The sequence below is a fragment of the Aulostomus chinensis genome, chromosome 3, assembly GCF_037954235.1.
Source record: "Aulostomus chinensis isolate RoL2024-O1b breed Wild chromosome 3, RoL_Achi_v1.0, whole genome shotgun sequence".
NCBI classification, from domain to species: domain Eukaryota; kingdom Metazoa; phylum Chordata; class Actinopteri; order Syngnathiformes; family Aulostomidae; genus Aulostomus; species Aulostomus chinensis.
Window position 1 is genome coordinate 24,945,617 of NC_141322.1, and position 18,237 is coordinate 24,963,853.

An 18,237-nucleotide genomic window follows, 5' to 3' on the forward strand; every position below is an offset into this window, starting at 1 on the left:
CTCTTGAGAACTTGAGAATGTTTTCTAAGCCCAACTACAACTGCATTTACTGCTTTCTACCACATCCTGTGTCAAACAGGTCCTTAAATGATGTGTGTGTTCAAGGCATGTTGCAGCGCGCCCTACTCTCATCATCTCTTGTGGTACAGCCAACATCGAAAGACTTCCATGCAATAAATATGACTGCTTTACCACTACAGCCATGCCACATGCAGCACTATTTACACCCCAAGAGTTCTATTATTCGAAAAGTCACGTCCTATTGGTACTGATGTGTCACCAAAGCTGCTTATTTGTCGCAAATTCATCTTCATTCAAAGTTGTTTGTCACTACAGAACTGAATATCACGATGGCAGTGTTTAAATTATTTAATTATTATTATACTATTTTTGATCAGGTGTGACCAATCAGAGAGGAAGGAAACTTTGTGGAACTACTCTATATTCTTCATTATATGCAAAAACGTGGTCACAGAGTCAGTCAGTCAGTCAGTCAGTAAGAGGGAGAAAAAAAATGGACATAGAGAGATTATGTGTCTGTAAAGGGTTTGGAGTTGTTACAAATATTACAATATCATGCTGAGCCAGAAAAAAATGTCTGTGAACGAGTTATGAGAGCTGTATTCTCGATACGAAAACTGGCTTCATCTCCTTATACATTAACCAAATTGTTTGATGTTTCATGACAAATCCATCTCATATACCAGAGTTTCCATACTAAAAAAAAACAAAACTTCAAGTTACTACCTGAAGTGATAACATCAACATTGTTCACTTTAAAAAATTCCAGAGACGGAAAAATAAACAAGGAAACAAACACAAAAGTTACGGCAGCATGCACAAGTTTGGTCGTGAGATTGTGTAAGAAGTGGACGGAGCAAATGTGTCATCACACGTTTGTTTGCTTAAAAGCCAAGTTCAGTGTTTTGGATGTTGCCAATCTTGGAATTTTGCAAGAAAAGCAAAGTATATTTCATCAAGAGGGATCGATTATCAATGGCCTGTCAATCACAAAGTTGCCATACCCAATATAATACTCTGCTTCAGCTTCAATTTAACCATAAATGGGGAAATATTCACAGCAATAAATCAAGTCAGAAGTTGCGATAAAATTGCTTTTGCAACCTCAATAGACACCCCCTGCTGGACAGTTACCAGACCAGGAAGCTCTGCCCATTGGAAATCCACTCAACGTTTGTAAGAATTCAGAGCAACTTTCAACCAGATGAAAATAACTGATTAAAGCCCACAAAAAAGCAAACTCTAGTCAGTGTATTCAATTTCCCCACTAGTAACAATATTTTCTCATATATGAGCTACCACCATATGTGGTATTGAAGTGCAAAATGTTAAAGTTTATACAAGTTTACGTTGGAAATTGAGACACTTTAGTGGATTGAATATTCCCAATGTCCCTGCCTGTAAGCCAACATTTATTTCAGACAGTATCTTGTCCATTTAACGTTATGAAATGCCAAATCCTAATACTTCAAATAAATCTGCCCTTACGAAAGCAAGGAACAACAAGATAAATTGCCGATATACAGACTTGTAAAAAAAAAAAAAAAAAAAAGAAACTTGATGGAAAGAACAGAGGGAGTTTTATGGGGACTTAATAGAAGGAATTTGGTGAAGAATAGGAAAGTATTACTGCTTGTAAAGCTGCAACCATCAGTCAGCATACCCCTTCTCCAAATCTATTCACTCGGCCAGGCGTGGCAGTCAACACTTGGCAAACTTGAAAATCCCAGAGGTGCAGAAAGGTACTTTGTCAAGGCGAGCATCTAATCCATTTATTCAGTTGTACATGTTTATCTTTTGGATCCTTTGTGTCACTGGTACTGTGCTTGTTTGCTTTGTGTCATTTTCAGTGTCAGCACAAACTTCTTTTTTTTTAATCTTAAGCAAACAAAGCGAGACACTGTGGTTTGGTTAGGTAGGCCCAGAGAGGGATTTGGCTCATCCTGATTCACAGTGCACCACAATAGCTGGTATGAAATCTGTTAATACCATCGTACGCGTGACTATCTGAGGCTCCATTAGGTTTGAGGCTTGGTGGGAGCTGATAACGTGCCAAAGAAATTCACAAAAGGATGATCAGAAGTTGGTTTAGAAAGCCTGACTTACACCAGTTGATTGACAGAAATGTAATTCAACATCATCCACTGACGCACATGATATGCCAACTTTAATACCTCTCTGGAAAAACCCGTTAAGACGCGCTCTGTCTATATGCATCATGGGCCTTAAAGCAGGAGTACATTTGGTCCTGTCAAACCTGTGAATTACTCTGCTACTTCTGCAAACTAAACAAAGATGAACCTCCAGTCCCAACAGTGTCTGTCTGGTTTCTCTTCTATCCCAAATGACTGACTGAATTCCATTTGTCTGAAGAATGCGGCGAAAAATTATTTTGATGTGTCATGAAATTTTAGGGTGAAGTCTGATAAATATAAGGGTGAAATTATGTTAGCTTTCAGCAGGTAGCGATTAAGGTAAGTCACCATGTACCTTGATGTTATGTTAGCTGAACTGATGGAAACAAGTTTTAAATCAGAACACTGATACCGAAATAACCAGCTGGCTGCAGGCTGTAAGCTCATCAATGGCTATATAATTTTACTACCTTGTATGACAATGTTTATAAAGTTTTGCTTGTGATTTAGTTGCATGGACAATTACTCCTTTTCCTCAAGTCAAGCTCAGAATAATGAAATAATGTATATCTTATGGGTCCATCAACTGTAACTTAATACAACATAGGAGGTTTTTTTTTGTCAGTGCGTGACCATCTACATCCTAACGAAGACATGGGATGTTTACGATGAATACTGGAACTTTCACTTCAACAAGCTATACAACATTTTTTCATCCTAATTCATTCATACTTGAAAAAGTGTTGTTCTCTGAATCACTGTGAATCAGTCCCTCTGGTTATCCAAATAAAAGTATTTTTATCAGGGGGCCACCGTGACTCACCTGAATGGAGCCCGGATGTTCACCGTCCTTTCAGCCGCTGTCTGCATCCATCCTAGATCGACCGCTGCATGTCATCCTCACTCACTCTCCCCAGCATCTCCTGTCTATCCACGAATTGAAGCAAACGGTGAAATAAAGTGCAATTTTTTATCATTTTGTACTTTTTCATATGAATGCGTTAAGAATATGTTTGACTTTTGATCTTCTTTGACATGTGAGTAAAGCTCCCAAAATGACAGTAATTCCTGCTTGTCATTACATATTTAACACTTAAGGTCTTTGTAATAGAGGTGACGATGTCTTCTGCTGTAATCTGCTGTCACATCACTTGCTTTTACATTGATTTAATCTTTTTCATTCAAGGGCAATATTCCTCCAGGATCACTTTACTACACAAACAATCTTGTTATTATATCCCAGGAAACTACAGGTCAGATTTCTTTCTTGTCTCAGTGCTACGTTTCTCCTGCTACTGTTTTGATTTCAACAGATTCCTGGATATATTTGTTTTCAGGATGAAGAAAGTGAAAAACCCATTCATCATTCCTTTGGACATTAAATTCCAAAGAGAAGGAAAACAGTCTGTTGAAGCTCAGATCCAAACAGTTCAGGAAACATGAGCTATAGAAGTGCTCCAGAAAACATGGCCCGAGTCAAATCAAGTACATATCTTGGACACATCCGCCCCGAGGCAAGGACAAGCACAGCACTAAGCAGACTGTATATGACATGACTTAGTTCAACCCAAACCAACCCAAATGGACACACTGACTGCCCATACAAATAGTTGTACGTATGTGCGTGCGCGTTTGTGTTCATGGTGGCAGTCACTATGCAGTAAATGGTAAACACATTGGCATGCATGTATGCACATATGTTGCATGTAGACATGGAGAGTAAACAGAAAGATGGAGCAGTGAAACAGTGCAGTCTTGTTCCTTATGTGTGCTCGCTCTGTCCCCTTACACTTCTTTTCCCTCAGGCCCTTACGGGTTCAGGTCAGGGATGTTAATGTAAAACACATGTAGAGAAAACAGATTCAGGAAAATGAAAGCAAACAGACAAACTGTCATGTTTCTTCTTTGGGAGACACTAGAGCATCAAATTTCCCATTGAATTTCCTTCAGAAGACATTGGAGCCACGATGTTAAACATCTTGTCAAGTGTTTCAGTTTTCTATGTGCTTTTTGGCATGCATGTGTGTGTGTGTGTGTGTGTGTGTGTGTGTGTGTGTGTGTGTGTACTAAGGAGGGCAATCTTGGTGTTCTAGTTATGGCATTGTGTGTGTATGTGTATATGTGTTTCGTCTTGTCTCCTCAGACATCAGAGGACAAGGCGAGGAGTGTCAGAAGTCATTTGGCGACGATGGAGCCACACGGCACGCTGCCATTCACTTCGAATCAAGCGCACACCGAGAGATCCGGCTCAGCCTAGAGGGCATGGACATCGCCGCACACAAGAAGACACAAACGCACACACACCTCCATCACCCCACTTCATTCTGCGTCACAGACACACCAAACACAAGGTCCCTAACACGCTTCATCACCCAGCCCCTGGCCACCCCTCTTGACCTGCCCGGACACACACTCATAACAAAAAAAAAATTTAAAAAATACACATAAACACAGACACCTACAATTCGTCTTAGCAGAAGAAGATGTCAAGAAATGCACACATTTAATGCACATGCACCAAGTCCTGTCTCTCCTATTTATTCTCCCCCATCCTCTACCTTCTCAAAAATGTCTTCCCTTCCTCACTAACTTTGCTGTTGTCCTCCTTCCCCTTTCTTCTCGTCTCACTCCCTCCTCCCGCTCGGAAATTTCAGAGAAAATAGCTGAGGGTCAGATTAGAGGTTGGCTGCCTCTTTGCGTTACCAGCAAAGATAAATATTCCCAGGATGACTCCCATTGCCTGGAGGATGTTTATGTGTGTACATGCTGCCCCCCTAAAACACACAGACACATATACACACACACACACGCACACATACACACACTCTGCTGCATATTCTCTCTGCTCAGTGTGACACACTGGATTGAGTTGAGCTGATAGAGATCACCACTGTTTGTCTGTTTTACCTCACTCTTACCTGTTGCCACATAGAGGTGCCCTGATCACTGTGTGTGTATGTGTGACAAGTGTGTGTGTGTGTGTGTGTGTGTGCGCGCGCGCGCTGTCAGCCAGGTGATAAATACCAACAGCTGCTCTGTGATGTCACTGTCACAGGCTGCATTAGTAGGAACATATGAACTTGATTAGTTTACTTTAAAAACACAGCTTGTAGTCAGAACTCATCCTGCCTCATCAATATTACTGTAATCCAGGGAATTACAGAATTACGCTGATGTATAACAAAAGTCTCTTTGTCAGATTTTTTTTTTTGGGGGGTTTATGTGAGGTGTAATGCAACACAAAATGGGAATTTTTTTTAACCATATCATACAGATTACTTTTTCATTTAACAATGTCTATTTTCTGTCAATACTTTAATTTCATTATCAGTTATTCCTTTTTTTAAATAATGCAAGTTTCTTCAATAATGTCCATATGTTCTCTTTCTTTTACAACACCTCAATAATACAGAGAGTGAATAGGGGAGGCAAAAGCAGCGTATTTTTTAGTTTGTCTGACATGATAAAATATGGTGCCTTACTATTGGACATTAGCATGTCGTCAACTTGCTGTTGCAATAGAATTAGAGTCTGTATATTAAGTCAGTCTGAATTTTAATTTGATAAATGAAATATTTAATTTGAGAAGAGAAAAACACGTCATTTACATCGATGGTTAAATTATCAAACGTCTTACAAATAGTTTTTTCCTCGCTATATACTGACATCTTCAGGTCAAAGGGTTTAAGATTATATTGTGTTGGATTTTCTATGCTACCATGCAAACAATTTATTTCATTTACGTATCAACTTTTTGACCATGCTTTGGATGTTAAGAGTTTGTGTAGATACTGTTCGTGTGTATGCAGGCACAACAACAGTGACAATCCCACTTTGTAGCCCCTTCATTTACCATCAAGGTGAGTTCAACAGTACACGCTGTGGGTGATGTTACGAAAGCCTTGAAAACAATGTGACCAGCCAGTGAACAATGTTTAGAACTTCTCTAATCATCCCTAACACATCAGCAGTATGTTGTCATGCTAAATTTGTCACACTTGTGTGAGATTTCCCTGAGATGTATGATTTACTTAGAAAAAAACAGTACTTGCTTCAGTACTGCTATTGGGTTCTGCATCTTCTCAGAAATTTCTACTGGGGTTACGTGGACAAAAAGAGACCACAAGAATGCTCGTACCCTCAGGCTGTTTCTGTTTTTTTTTTCTGTCAATACGGGTAATGACTTCCATTGCGTGGCAGAAAAGCGTATCTTCTCATTTCAGTCTCTTTGAATAAACAGGATAAATAATGGACAACACTGTTAGACAGGACATGTCACATCAACTGCAACTGGAAAGCATCATTCCCCAAAAATCTGCAGTGAAATACCTTCATTACTACACTTCAGTCATCAGCGATGTAACCACCCAAACCATGACGAGGCGTAACTCATCCTTTAGTATTACATCAATAGAGGATATCCTGTAAGGGAACCCATGAAAACCACACTCACCAGGCTGTCGAGAGCCTCGCCCAGGGTGAAGCAACGTCTTTATCATGGCATCTTCCCAGAACAATAATTATACAGAAGATAAAGAGCTGGCAGGACTCTATTCTGAGCCAGTGAGGGGGAACCAGGGTTCACCTAACCATATTTGACTTTTGAAAGTACTGGAAGGATCTGATTACAGGTCGGCAAGCAAAAATGCATGCGACTTAAATGGTTCACTGTTTCCAAGCAAGAAAGTGGCATCAGGTTGAGTGAAATTTGGATCTACTTTCAGTTTTCATGACCTCTCAAAGTCTAGTTTTGGCTTTCGCACTTTTTATTTGGACTCCTGTTGTACTCTACTAGTTGGTTTATGAAGCCTTAATCCTCACCCAGGGCCATATCGAAGGACTATGGGCTCCTTGCCACAAGTATGCGCCACTGTCACCATGAGCACCCATCGCCACCCACCAAACCTGCAGCCTGCTCGAGCATCAGCCAAGCTTAATTTGCAAAAGATATTGCACCAACAATTACTTACAACTGCAGTGTAATTTTCTGACTATTTCTGCTCCAAATATACAAGTTAAACACGCCAAGCCTGGCTTACTCACTACAGACAGACCAATATCCGTTTAATGGTAAATTCCATTTGGCTTGAATAAAGGAAATCAGGACACACGGTGACATGAAATCGGTAAAAAAAAAAAAAAAAAAAAAGTGCACGCACACACCCCTGTTAAATTGATACTTTGATACAATTTTTTTTAAATAAATACATAAATAAATATATTTGACGCATATAAATGTATGTGACGGTAGTTGAATTCACATACGGAGCATTAGACCTGTAAGAACCTGTTGGCTGTCTGAAGCCCCGAAAACAACGGATGTTAACGTGGAGATAATCCACTTCAATTAAGAAGCTTTTAGATTAAATGCATATACATCTAGACGGCTGGAAATGCATTCAAAATGATGGAGACACATTGGTTGAAACAAAAGAGTGAATTAGCAGTTTACAGCTTTACAAAAACTAGCCAAAACTACAAATATGGTCCTGAACGCAGCGGCGAGTGAGACTTCTTCCGCTACAAACTTCTTCGTCTTTGTCGTATGTTTTCCGAACGGACAGAAGCTAGGCTAACAGCCAACCATTCGTATGAACACAATTACAACGACAGGCAGCAAAACAAATACATAGAAAAATAATAGGGTCTTCGCCAGAAGTACCTTCTGGCTCAGGCCCTAAAAACAAACAAACATGACTATAGCGGAAACAGACCTGTGGTGGTGGTCCCCGCAGGTGTATGGTTCCGGTCACTTACGGTAGCCGTCGACTCGGTCCCTGGGCTTTTTCACCAGGCTTCTATTCTACATTTGGGCTTCTTTTTTTAAATTTAACCTATACTGAAAGCTCGGGGATTTTCAGTAGTAACTGCTCCTCCTGCAACTCCTACTCTGGGTCATTTTTGAGTTTTTGAGCTCCACTTTCATGCTACTTTGCCATAAATAATAAACGTTGCTTTTATTTAAGCCTGGAAACTGCACATGCGCAGAAGTAATTGATTTCATGATATCATTACGGCGGACTGGCCACCAGGAACAAACACAAATCAGCAGGAGTTGGGAGGAGCAGGTATGTTGTCACCACAGTGATTCTTTTTTATTGTAAAGGGCACCTGTATTTGCCGGCCTGGGGCTCATTAGAAAGAGCATCAACTGTACTCTGGAAGGCATGATGTTTCAGAGTTTGTCCTACTACCCAGTGGAACTCCATGCAAGGTCTTGAGGGAATTTAGCCAAATTTGGCATAAAAGTCCATTCAGATGCAAATTAAAAGATTTTGGTGGTCAAAAGTCAAAGGTCCCTGTCCGGTGAGCATGGTATGCCAGGAACACCTAGGGGAAATGTCTTCAATTGTAATACAAATAGCTACTGGGACACAAGGAGGACCTGACAAGAATTTCAAAAGGATTAGGTCATGGTAGAAGGCATTTCAGTGCTATTTCTAGTTTATTATTTCCTCTTGGTTTTGGTTTTGTTTTTTAGGTTGTTTTGCGTGTGTGTGTGTGTGTGTGTGTGTGTGTGTGTGTGTATGTGTGTGTAATCAGGTGCCTGGAAACACTAGAAATACAAATAATACTCTAAATATCGCAAAACTCTTTTCACACTTGGGGGCTGCAGAAAAGGCGGTGTATAAAAATAAAGGGGATTCAATGTACTGGAAACTGATTCAGGAATGAATGCATCTGTCACATGGTCATCGGGGCTGCTACCAGAACCATTCCAAGAGCAACTTGATGTCAGGTTTTATTTTCATTCCATTGTTTTGTTTTGTTTTTCTCCCATTTGTGTCAGTGTTTGTTTGTTTGACATGAGCCTTTTTGATTATGTCATCGCTCTTCATCCTTATTCTAAATTGGTGGATGGTAAAAATTTCTGAAAATTCGGTCAAAACTTAGAATACATTTGAATGGGAACCTGACATTCCTCGTCAGTCCGGTGCTTTATTTTGAAATCTCTTCCCTCATACGTTTGTGTTTCTGTTCTTCCTGTCTTTGTCTGTTTTCCCTCCATATTTCCATGATCACCTGAGACTTGTCTGTTCATCAGCCCTTGTCAGCCACAGCCCTGTTCCTATTTCTTGTTGTGTCATTAATGGAGTTTGTATTTTATCTGTTGTTGTTTTTTTTCCTGTTTCTGTTGTTGGGCCCTGCTGCTCTGCATAATTCTTCCAGCTATGCCTGTTATTCACCCACCTGATTGGTTTTGAGTCTGTATGCTGGTTTAGTGTCAATTCCTTAGGGTTTATTATTATAAGTTTAGTTGAATTTTGTTTTTTAAACAATTCGATTATTGATTACAGTTATTTTTTTCCTACTGTGTCTTCATTTGGGTTGGCCTGCCTGCTGATAATTCAGTGCCGCTCCTTTTGTCAGAGGAAGACTCCACACTGACATGAACCCTGACCTCTCACCTTACGGTAGAAAGCAAGAACATGAATCATTTCAAGTCCCACATAATTCATATTGTTATGACACCTCAGATTTGCCATCTGACAGTTTAAATGAAGCATAAACATAAACAAATACAGAGGGCATACACACATCTTTTCAAGGTAAATGCATTAAGCTCCTCAAGGATACTGCTTTCAAGGGGACACTTGGAGGAAATTAGAATCAGATGGCGATTAGACAGTTAAGAGCATGTTCCCCCTCTGAGGTAAAGCAATGAGGAAAGACGGAAGGACTGAGAAAGGGTTGTGCTGTGTGGTATCCCTCATGGCACCGGTGATTTGTGAAGAGAGGAAATGAACTTGTGTTATAAACTCAGTTTCTCTAGAAAGCCAATTTACATATTTCCCTTTGGACATTTACCTTTATTACAATAAATACTGACAGTTTTTCCCTCTATCTTCCTTCAGCTACAGGAGTTTGATTCTTCTAAAAGCAGAGGGCATAAGGTCTCCAAAGGCACCTTGAAAACGAAGCTGTTTAAATTGTTCTCCCAAAAGAAAGTGTGAAGCAAATTTCTTGCGAATAATCTGGAGCTTTCACAAATCCTGGTTTCCTTAAATATGAATAAATAGAATATATAATGAATATGAATAGATAAACACTGTGACCACGTATCCGTACTACAAGAGTTGAAAAATGCAGTTAATTTCAGCTCAATGCAGTGTTTGTTTTTTGTGTGCAAAATATGTGCTCAAATGAAGAATAAAATGACAACAGGTCAATTGCTGCAATTGTAATTTTTTTCCCTTCAGTTGATGGTGTGAATCGTTCTCCTGTCAGGCTGCTCAGGAGACGGTTGCTCTAAGTGAGGCGGTTGGTGTGGAGCACAAAATGATGAGACATGTCAGAACAAGACTGATATTTTCAAGCTGTGCATTTTTCTCCCTGCTGGAGACTTCTGTCTGTCTGTTTGGACAAAGCACTAAACACACACACACACACACACAAAAGAATTGCACTCATATGCAAGCATGCATTCAGACTTGTACACTTATACACTTGTGTAATATGCTCCAGCTCTTATTCATACTCACTCATGCATGCACAGATAAAGACACACACAGAGACTGCAAGATTAATACGGTTAAGTGTCATACTAGACACCATTCACATTTGACTCCATTCCAATAATTTTTTGTTGCACAATTTGCACGGTACAATTCATAGTGTAATGTATTCAAAAATTCACCTCTTGTGAGACGTTTTTTCAGACTGTGATGATATATGAAGGGCATGTTACTAGATATTTAACGTCTCATACACAACCACACTCACACACACACACACACACACACACTCACACACACACAAAACAGCTGCTCTCATGCCAAGTCTACCTTTTGCAGATGGAAGTAATTTATGAGTTCCTGGTGTCTCAACTAGACAGCTTCTATCTTAAATATGAATGAAGAAATATACAAGGTTATCCTATTTTTCTTCCCTTCTTTGGCTAAGTTACATTTACAGACATGGAAATGTAAGCCTGAGGTTTAAACACAGCTTGTTGTAACATACCAATCTGTTCAGTGTCACACAACCACGTTGGTTTTAAGGGTTTAGGTCTTGTACCTCTGTCTCTCATTCAACAGCAAGATAGTATTCAGCAGCATTTGTGTAGCATAAACATGCTGAGATATGAGCTTTATCACCCTCATATCGCTGACATCTGGGATCTCACTTTCTCTCTCTCGCTCTCTCTCTCTCCCTTGTGCTCTTCATGTTTATACAGCAGTAGTTGCATCAGCAGAACCATTGCCTGCAACAGTCACGCTAATTTGGCTTCTTCTCCTCTTTTCATACCCTGGATAGGCAGGTGCATACTCTCTCTCTCTCTCTCTCTCTCTTTCTTAACACAATTGGGCATTGTGAATATTTCTATTTGGTGTGATCAGATTTATCTATTTCTGACACTGCTCAAACATGTAAAACAAGCACACCTCAGCTTGTGCAAATATTAGCAATTTTATTCAAATGTGTGTTGTAAGCTGCAGTGCAGGATAATTATGTATGTTTGGTGACATTACCTCACCAAGCGCACCTGTAGAGGTACATTTTTTGTCAACCAACAATGTTGTGTATCACTGATTAAGCAAAAACACCATCCCTTCAATAGATGGAAAAAAAAACCTACACCACACCAGGACTCTCAGTGGAAACATAACTACAACCTTCATCAGAGACGTCTCTCATCGTGATTTGACCACAGACAATAATATCACGACTCTGCAGCTTCTCTCTATTTTGTTTAGGTTTTATTGGGTTTTGTTTAGCTATGTGGTCTGCAACTTTACTGCTTTGATTCAGTTTCTGCTGTTGTGTAATTTTTTGACAACCTTCAAAGCTCTACAGTCCCACTTTACATGACACAGACACAGTTAGCCACTAGCTGGCGAACATCCATCCATCGTCATCTTCCGCTTATTCCTACTAGTAAGGGTTGCGGGGGGGGGGGGGGGCTGGAGCCTATCCCAGCATCTACGGGCGAGAGGCGGGGTTCACCCTGGGCAGGTCGCCAGTCCATCGCAGGGCCAACATACAGAGACGAACAACCATTCACACTCACATTCACACATTCATACCTACGGTCAATTTAGAGTATCAATCAGCCTCGTCCCCAAATTGCATGTCTTTGGACTGTGGGAGGAAGCCGAAGTACCCGGAGAGAACCCACGCAGGCACGGGGAGAACATGCAAACTCCACACAGAAAGATCCCGTGCCTGAGCCGGGACTCGAACCCGGAACCTTCTTGGTGTGAGGCCACAGTGCTGACCACTGCACCACCGTGCAGCCCGTGGTGAACATTAAACAGCTAAATAACCAGGGATTCCCACTGTTGTTGTTTTTTCCTGACACCCAGTAGATGTAAACCTAACCCTAAATGAATGATAATGTGACTTCAAAGGTGATGTTATGCAGTGTCGCATTGACGATTTGTTTCCACTGCCATCAAGTGGCCCTAAAACAAGTTAATGCATATTTAACTAAAACCACAGCAGAGCAGAACATGGCTGATGGCTGTTTCACTTTCATCGTCAGCACGCACACTTGTGTGTGTGTGTGTGGGTGTGCTCGCGCGTGTGCGTGTGTGCGCATGTGTGTGTGGGTGTGCTCGTGCATGTGTGCGCGTGTGTGTGTGTGTGTTTGTGTTGTTTAAAGAGGAGTTTCACCAGTCTGACAGTGGACACAGACACCTTTCAACACCACCTTCCCTCTTTATGCAAAAACAGCCATGTGGCCGGATGCCAGGGGTAGGTACTGTAAACATCACTCCCTTTCTCTTCCTCCTCCTAACACAATAGCGTCCAACATAATTGAGGCAAGCAAGTCTGTGGCTGCCATATGCCGAATATGGGAGGGAAGAGGCAGAGAGGGGAGGAGCGAAAACAGGCTCTGTTATTAAATCATTCATGCGTGATTCATTTAAATGTAAGACAACAGACTTGTATCACAGGAAAGATTTATATATGTTCTTTTAGTTTTGGTTTTACAGCAACATAACACTTAGATTCAGAGATGCTTGTTATGATCCATTAATGGCTTATCCAGTAGCCAGTGGGCTGTCAAACTACTATGGTGGTACTACAAGTTCCTTAAGTATGTTCTTTCCCTGTCTGAGAGAAGCGCATCGCTCGCTCTCTGCACATTATCCTGCACACTGCAAACAAGTCTGGACAGCTTTGTATCTCATCCCTCTTTGGATAAACACAGGCAGGAAATGAATGTGGTTTTACAATGATTCACTCCATACTGGAAGCATTTGCTGTCAAAGAAATCCATTCAAAGCAGCTTTGGCTTCACATGTTTACTATTTTCTCTTGCTTTGGCAGATATGTATCTTTTCATTTGGCTTTTTCCTACCTCTGAAATGCACCTTACCAGGGCTGCTGTGTGAGTTCTCCCCACTAACTTGGACAGCTACATGAGGCGTTGACAGGAAGAAACAAAAAGTATCATATTTAGTCATGTATATTCAGTGGAAATTATACAAAACTTAAATCCGTCATCATCGTCTTGCATTCTATTACTTATCCATGATCTCTTAATGCTGTTTCAATCTCTCTCTTCCCCCTGCCTTGCAGAATACCACATTTCAACATTTTTCCTCTTCTGCTCTGTTATCTTTATTAGTGGAAAGTCAAAGTGCCCGGGGCCAGAGCTTAAACCATGCTGTACAGCTGGTTAGGAACTGTCGGCTGGAGTAATGAGCTTTACCTTTAGCTGAACCATAAAGGCTGGTGCCTGCCCATGGGCATTCTTGCTCTGAAGTGAGGACACCATGCTAACTAACACATGCACTCCAATGCTTAACATCCCATCTCCCACTGGTACCAATTCAGCTGTTTTCTCTTGTCAAATAGGTCAAGAAAAAAAAAAAGATGTGATTATCTGTTGAGAGCTGTGATTTACTGAATGACCACTGTGGATCATCATCAGTTATCAGTTGTGCAATTTCAAGGTGGTCACTCTCCATGCATGATGATCCATAACCTGAGGTCTCTTCGTTTACTGCCTCTAATCCACAGAATCGATTTTGAGGCCCTCGTCATTGCTTTCAGATCGCCTAATGAGGTTGTTCTTTGTCACAACAATGACCTCGTCACACTTGACATCCCCTCACAAATCACTGCTCTACGCTGACAGACTCATAATGACTCCAGAACTAACACCCACAGTGACGCTGGATTCCATAAGAGTCCATAAATGGAACCAGCATAAATGTGGAATCAACTGTTTGTATGCACTAACTGCAACTTTCATGGAAAAAAAAAAAAATCTCAACAGGACATTGGGACCTTCTGCTATAATATTCTTCCACTATTAAAGAAAAAAATTCCCCCCAAATTGGAATTTGCTTTTCAGTCATTCAGCATTAGGAGGCTTAAGCGACAAACAGTAAACGCCTGCCACTTGTTGTTTTAGCTTGAAGCTCATGGAGATCAACTGCTAACAACAGCAAAACTGCATATCCATGTCTTCATTATCCAGCTGCATAGTCTTCTGACTTTGATATGAGCTAAAAACAAACCAAAAACACTTCTGCTTTCGCACAACCTTGAACAAGCAACTTAGTATTATATGACCAGCTCCTTTGATCATTGTTTAAGATGTTTCAACCGTATATTTGTAAATTAATGAAATACTCATACAAGAATAGATGTGGATTTTAGTCCGCCATATTCAAAGAGGAGGAGTCAAATTTTGCTGTTTGGAACAGCTGATAGGGAATGTTTCTAGTGGGGGCGGCATGTCTCAGAGGTAGAGTGGCCATCTAGCAACCAAAGGGTCACTGGTTGGATCCTCACTTCCCCCAGTGACTATGTAGAAGTGTCCTTGAGCAAGATACTGAGGCTACTGTCTTCTGCCCAGTGTCAGCTGGGATAGGCTCCAGCCCCCGTTACCCTTAACTGATAAGCGGTATAGAAAATGGATGGATGGATGGAATGTTTCTGGTGGTGCTGTAGAAAACAGTGTAATGAATGTTTTGCGGGTTGACAGCAACAGACAGTGTTTTACAGTCCGTATAACAATTGAATCTTGCATCTTAATTATCTGAAAACTCGTCTTTTTTTTCACATTTCCACAGCTTCTATCTTATGACCAGCAGCATGTCGGCTAACTGTTGACTTCTCGCAAAGGTCAATGGGAACGATTTCAAGGTGTCAGTATTGCCACGTTATAAGCCGGCGTACTGTTAAAGATGCTGTGAATAGAGAGATGAGCTCTGTAACCGCAGCGTGATTGACTGCATGCTGATTTTGATGTTGTTGCAGTCCAGTCTTGTGGTTGTTTGAATGCTTTCCAAGTAAATACCCACATGTACACAATAAATATGACAGTTTTATGAGGGAAATAAAAAGATGAGCAGAGGAGAGACAAATATATTAATGTTTAACATAACAGTTTCTTTTAACATTATCCCAAAATAGATTTTTTTTATTATCTAAACATTACAATCAAAGATACTTATTATTATATAGCGTTTATACGCACCGGTAAAAGTGTTCTCCATCCACATTGAAGCAACGTTTTTTTTCGGCAGCACAAAATCCTCCCTCAAAATGCAAAACATTTGATTAGTATGAATTAACGTGGAGCTACAAACATGCCATCTGATCACGTGTTGTGAGAACGGCGTGCTGGCGGCAGGTGGGTTCCTGATGTGGCTATTACTGTGGCAGTAACCTCTTTCGCTACTGCCACAGTCACAATCACTGAGCTTGGGAATCAACCATGTGTGGGTCAATGACAATGAAGACCTCAACGGACAGTGAGACACAGACGGATCAATAATCCCTGATAATCCATAATCCCATTAACAGTGACAACAATGAACAACAACCAACATTTTTGAGACTTAACCCTTTTTTATTGATCCATATCCATGTGAAGAAAACACCTGAGGGACCGGTGACACCGTCTCTTGTTGCGCTCTACTTGTGATTTCTGGTAAACCAGCAAAGAGTGCTGTGTGTTAAGCACAGTACACGATGTGTTTTACAGGCCTGTTTGTTGAAAAAACAGCTTGTTTCCATTACTGCACTCAGACCTAGGTGAACAGAACTCGCTTATGTTAGTTAGCAGGGACAGACGGCAGATGCTTTTCATTAGATAGATGAGCAGCGGCAACCATCCTGTGTAATTTATCTGTTTTTGTGTCAGGCTAAATAAGAAAGCAAGAAAGAAGGGGATTTTACTGGTGGTGTAAGAGTGTGTTTGTGAACAAATGGCCTCATATGCATAAATTGGAGACTAAAGCCTTCCATCATCTACTCACAGGACTTCTGAGATGTTCCAGGTATGAAGAGAACAGAAAGCTGCAAGAGGCTGGCAAAGAGACGCACGTTCCCTGAGAAACCAAGACATCTGTTGTCTGTGAGGAGAGTGCACAGGGAGGAGCGCAGGGATTGAGGGGTCCCTACAGTCCTGTCCACACCGGCAGCGACTACACTGCTCACTAATTGGTAAGAGGCTTGTGCGTGAGCAAGTGAGGGAGGGGTGTCTGGGTGGCAAGCCAAAGAGGAAGGAAGACAGGCCACCTCATTCCCACAGGATGAGGACAAAATAAAGAAAGAAAAAAAAAAAAAAAACAGTGACCAGAATACAGAAAAGGAGCAACGTAATGGCTGTTTCCCTTCTTCCTCCCCCTTCCCTCTGTAGCCCCTCCAGACCCAGACTGCAGACTAGCCTCATCCTTGTAATTTAGATTAATTTCTTCCACATTTTCCTCAGAGATTAGGCTGCAAACCCATCCCACCCCCCCACCCCTTCAAACACACACACACACACACACACACACACACACACACACACACACACACACACACACACACACAAAACCACTCAGCTCACCCCCCACCATAGTTGCTTAATGCGCTCATTATTGAACGTTTTCCTCACAGCTACCCCCCACCCCTCCCCTCCCCCAACCATCTACACATAAACAGCATGACGCAGACTCTCCACTCTTATCAGCGTTTTAATGTCATTAATCGATCCTAACACTTACACGAATTAACCAATATTTTAATAATGGAACAATGACCCCCATGTGTACTTTTAAATATTTTCCATCCATCCATTTTCTTCCGCTTTTTCCCGTTAAGGGTCGTGGGGGGCTGGAGCCTATCTTAAATATTTTCACTAGATTAAATACTAAAGTGGGTTTTCTTCAGCTGGATGTTTGAGCCTCTAGTGTAGAATGATGTATGTGCTGAGTGTGACATCAAACTAGTGTGTGTGTGTGTGTGTGGGTGCTTGTCAAAAATCTGAGTTCTGGGGGCGGGCCTACAGGCATGATTTCTACCATCACAACTGGTTTTAGAACGCAGTAGTGTGCAATATTCACAAGTAGGTTGTTGAAACTTACAGAGAACTGAGGATAGACTTTTCAGTGACATCATCTTCTTCAGCATCTGCAGTTAAACCTTTTGAATGAATACTGTTTGCATATTCACGCACATTTTAAAGAATTTTAATGAGGTAAATGGATCTTTAAGTGTCCAAATGTGCTACTTTTGAAATGGGTCAAATTATTAGCCTGAATGACCGATCATAGAACGCTTGCCCCCTTTAGAGAGCATCACTGAATTAGAGAGGAACATCAGCAACATTTAGCCGTGATCATATATACGGTGCGAGCGGTCTCGCCAGACAGGTGTCTCGTCTGACAACCAGTGTAAATACCAGCAGCGTTTACTCACTGCAGCTCCAGGTGTGTTGGTTTGTCTCACAGTCATGCTGGAAGCAGACAGATACACAACTCAAAAAGCAACACTCTTATGAAGACAGAATACTGTGCCTCATTTGGATCATAAGCCGTTTTACTTGTGAAAACATGCCAACATCTTACTCTGCTTTTTCTTGTTTTTTTTAATAATTTCCCTGGAGAGCTAAACGTTAGCTCCACCGAGGAGGTTATGTTCTCACCTGTCTGTTTGTTTGGATGCTTGCTCCGTTACACACAAACTGCTGATGCGATTTTCGCAAAATTTAGTGGAGCATGTTGAAAAATATAATTTTCTTGCAAAAGTAGTCCAGGGTGAGACTTCCTCCTCATCTTCCATTATCTTGTTCATTACTGTCTTTTTTTCTGGAACAGTTCCAAAGTGTCAAACTTCATCATCTGAATAC

At 41.1% G+C, this 18,237-nt stretch overlaps 1 long non-coding RNA gene across 1 annotated transcript in view; it reads right to left on the bottom strand.

Moving 5' to 3' along the window:
* Window positions 1-8,075, bottom strand: part of LOC147268363 (uncharacterized) — a 163,861-nt gene extending 155,786 nt beyond the window's left edge. The window contains exons 1-2 of the long non-coding RNA XR_015112127.1: window positions 7,871-8,075; window positions 2,980-3,083 (exon numbers count right to left, since the gene is read on the bottom strand). This is a non-coding gene — a long non-coding RNA (uncharacterized LOC147268363). The remainder of the gene's footprint in view (window positions 1-2,979; window positions 3,084-7,870) is intronic.
* Window positions 8,076-18,237: the final 10,162 nt, after the last annotated feature.